This window comes from Rhagoletis pomonella, unplaced genomic scaffold, assembly GCF_013731165.1.
Source record: "Rhagoletis pomonella isolate Grant_MI unplaced genomic scaffold, Rhpom_1.0 Rhpom_scaffold_00001, whole genome shotgun sequence".
In the NCBI taxonomy this organism is placed as follows: Eukaryota; Metazoa; Arthropoda; class Insecta; order Diptera; family Tephritidae; genus Rhagoletis; species Rhagoletis pomonella.
Window position 1 is genome coordinate 96,876,471 of NW_023458555.1, and position 4,438 is coordinate 96,880,908.

A 4,438-nucleotide genomic window follows, 5' to 3' on the forward strand; every position below is an offset into this window, starting at 1 on the left:
AAATAAGATAACCGTAAGAGACAACTATCCGTTGCCACTAATAGAGGACTGCTTAGAGTATTTAGAAGGGAAAAAAATATTTACTTTGCTTGATCTAAAAAGTGGGTTTCATCAGGTTAATATCTCGCCTGAATCGATCCCATATACTGCTTTTGTTACTCCAAATGGCCAATATGAATATGTGAAAATGCCGTTTGGTTTGAAAAACGGTCCTGCCATTTTTTCAACGATTTATTAATGAAATATTCCTTGACATGGGGAATGATAGGAAGATTATAATTTATATGAATGATATTTTAATAGCAACAGCCGACTTTGATGAACACAAGAGCTTGGTTCAGAAAGTACTTCAGCGTATAATGTTGCGAAACTTGAAACTTAATCTAAAAAAATGCAAATTTTGATATAGTAGAATAGAGTACCTAGGATATTTAGTATCTTCTAATGGAATATCATTAAGTGAGTCCCATATAGCTGCGATAAAGAGGTATCCGGTACCGACAAATCAAAAAGAGTTACATTCATGCTTAGGTTTATTTTCATACTTTCGACGATTTGTGCCGTCGGGAAACAGAATTGCACTGCGATGCTAGTGCAATCGGATTTGGTGCTGTTCTTTTACAGCGTCAGGATGATGGAAAATTTCATACGATATCGTATTTTTCCAAAACAACTTCCAATGATGAGGCTAGATATCATAGTTTCGAATTGGAGACACTGGCCATAATTTATGCGTTACGACGTTTCCGTATATATTTAGAGGGTATTACATTCAAGATAGTTACAGATTGTAACTCCTTAACAATGACACTAGGCAAGAGGCAAGTTAATCCTCGAATTGCAAGATGGGCGCTGGAACTAGAGAATTACGATTACCACATACAGCACAGGGGAGGGGCTTCTATGGGTCATGTCGACGCTCTCAGTAGATTTCAAATTGCTTCCATTCTTGATGCCGGTGATGTTGATTCTCTAATCCAGGTTACCCAAGAGCGAGACGACGTAATTAAGAATTTGAAGATTCAGCTAGAGAATTCGCAACTTCATGGTTTTGAATTAATTGAGGGACTTGTTTATCGAGTAAGAAAAGACGGACGAAAATTATTATACGTCCCGCACGAGATGGAGCAGAATGTTATACGATTAATTCATGAGAAGATTGGTCATCAGGCAGTTGAGAAGAGTTACGACAAGACAAGAATTTATTACTGGTTTCCAGATATGCGAGAAAAGATAGAACGTTTCATTCAAAATTGTATAAAGTGTATCATGTATGCAACGCCTGTCCGAGAAACAGAGCGGAATTTCTATAATATAGAAAAGAGCCCAGTGCCGTTCGATTCGTTACACATAGATCACTTTGGACCATTGCCATGTATTAACTCGAAAAGGAAACACACTCTTGTGGTTATTGACGCATTTACGAAATTTGTTAAGTAATACCCGACGAATTCGACTAGCACGCGTGAGGTCACTAATATTCTTGATAAGTACTTTAACTATTACAGTAGACAAAGACGTATCATAACTGACCGTGGAACCTGTTTTACATCTCTGGAGTTTGGATAGTTCTTATTAAAGCGTAATATATCACATGTTAAGGTCGCAGTTGCATCTCCTCAAGCAAATGGGAAGGTGGAAAGGGTTAATAGGGTAATTAAAGCATTGCTAGGAAAGGTAAGCGATTCGATTAGTCATGCTGATTGGGCAACTAAATTGGGAAAAGTGGAATATGCCATTAACAACACCTTTCACAGTGCCACTCAGAACACTCCTAGTATGCTTTTATTCGGAGTTGAACAACGGGGAGAAGAGATAGACGAATTAACGGAGTATTTGAGTGATAAAAATAATCTAGAGGGTAATCGGGACTTAGCATTAATTCGAGCAAATGCAGCAAAAGCAATCGTTAAATCGCAAAATTATAATTTGAGTTATTTTCTGAGACATAGCAAGCCTGCCAAACTGTACGATGTTGGCGATTTTGTTGTTATCCGAAATGTGGATACTGCGATAGGAACAAATAAAAAATTTCCCCCTAAATATAAGGGACCGTATGTCGTTCATAAGATTTTAGGAAACGACAGATATGTTATACGTGACATCGATAATTGTCAGCTAACTCAGTTGCCGTATGATGGTGTAGTCGAAGCTAGTAGAATGCGTAAATGGATGTTGAAATCTGATGCGCTCAATACAGACGTGGATAATATTAATAAAAATCATCGTAATAATGAATTAAATGTAGATAACGATGAATCGCGGGTAGGTTTTTGTGATATTATACTTAATGACAATGCTAAGGTTAAAAATATTCTGGTTCCAAGTGGAATTTTTGTCGTAAATTGATCGAGGTCGATCAAATGTCAGATTGGCCGAGATGTGAGTAGGGATATTCACTTAGTTTAGATATACTTGTTGTAAGTTTTAAGTTTCATTATTGCTAATTGTTTTACACAATGTAAAAAATGAAAAATTATATTCATTCTGAAAATTACTTTTTCCAAATAAAAATAGCTTAAGAGAGCATATTGTAAAATAAATAAAATCGTCTCTTTTTCTAATATCCTTACTGTCGGTCAATTTAGTTCTTATATGTGATAATTCATGATTATTACAATAACGTTAGAAATATGGAAAATACAGAGTATGCATAAATTAATGGGTATATAAGAAAGGAGCTTTCTATTAAGCGTACTCTTCATGCAAGAATGCATATAAGAAAGGGTTTTCGTGAGATTTCTATTTTTCTTATATGTATGCAATAAGTACTGTAAATCAAATGGTTCCTCGACGATTTTTAATTTATTGGCACATTGACTTGCATTTAGGAAAATTTTTCCGGAAATATTTAGAACATTTTAAATTTGGATTTTCCATCACTGATTCCTACATATGTATGCACATACAAACTTAAATATGTATACATATAGGCAGTGTTGCCGTTGGATATTTTCAGAAAGTCGCAAAAAAGGGGTCATTGACCAAAGAGAGGGTCACCATATTATTTTTGCTTTTCTTGTATAGGAGGAAATATTTTTTAATAGCATTGTTCTGATAACAATTCGTAAAAAAATCTTAGAAAAATTTTCAAAAAGTCGGGTCAAAGGGTATTGGCTGTTAAAAAGGGCCAAATTGGCCCTTTAAACGTACCACGGCAACACTGTATATAGGTACAAGCCAAGAATAGAAGGTTACGACATGGTGCTGTCAAAAATTTGTCTTCCTCCAGTGACATAGTTGCGAAGTGAGTTCTGATTGGTTGAAATATTTTACGAAGAAGGAGAGTACACAAAACACAGAAATTATAATTGCCTTATCAAATCGTGGCAAAGCTTATTATAACAACATAAAATGTTATAACTTCACGTGAAACTGGATTAACATAATAATATTCGTACAATAGTGACAAATGAAATGTAAGTCGAATGCTTATTGAAATTTGCTAGTGATTTTATTCTTGAAAGTGAGCAGAACGCACTCACGCATTTTTAAATAAAAAGCGTTCATAACATTGGCAAAATTTCGCTACCGATATTGCAATTCATCTTTAGACATACGGTAAAACCTGAAATTACCTTATTCAGCGTAATTTCCGCAATCAAAAACAGCGGACTTAAATTTGTAATAAATTAAATAAACTCAAAGACGCAGAAAAATGCATTAACGTCAACGCAAATTGTCAAATGGTAAATATCAGGGTTACACATATTTGAAATAAAACGTGATATATTTTTGACTAAAATAGTGTATTTTTAAAGGATAATTTTTTTAGGAATCTGGCAACTCTAAAAGTTGAGCCATCTACGTCATCAAGATGGCGGCCATGGGCGATGTCGTAACCTTGTATTCTATGAACCTTGGGTACAAGCCGAATGCATGTGCGCAGTTTGCATAATCGGAAGTAATAATCAATTGTACCGCATTTCCTCTTACTATGCATATGCCTAAATCCATGCAACCAAGTACAATAGCAAGTAAACACAGGATGCTTCTAATGAAATTAAAAATTTTCTGCTGAAATACACAATTTGGAATATTGGAAACAACCGTACCATGCTGTACACAGAGAAAATTATACAGGTAAAACGCAAGTTTTTAAAATAAATTGTAAAATAAAAGTTTTTGAAATAATTTTACTTCATACAAAATAAAAAATACAGTATTTGTATTTACGACTTTAAAACGAAACATTCGCAAAACAAAAACGATCGTTATAATATATTCACTTCTTTACTGAGGAGAACAGACAAAATTAAAGAAATAACGGACAAAATGCGTATTTTCAAAATTAAAATGAAATATTTGAGGATTTTCTCCCAACGAATTGTAGTGTGACACAATTTTCAACAAGTAAAATAAAACTATACACTTTTAAAATAAAAAATTGGATTTATTTTCAGTCAATTAAGTATGAAAAATATTTAAAACTAAAATG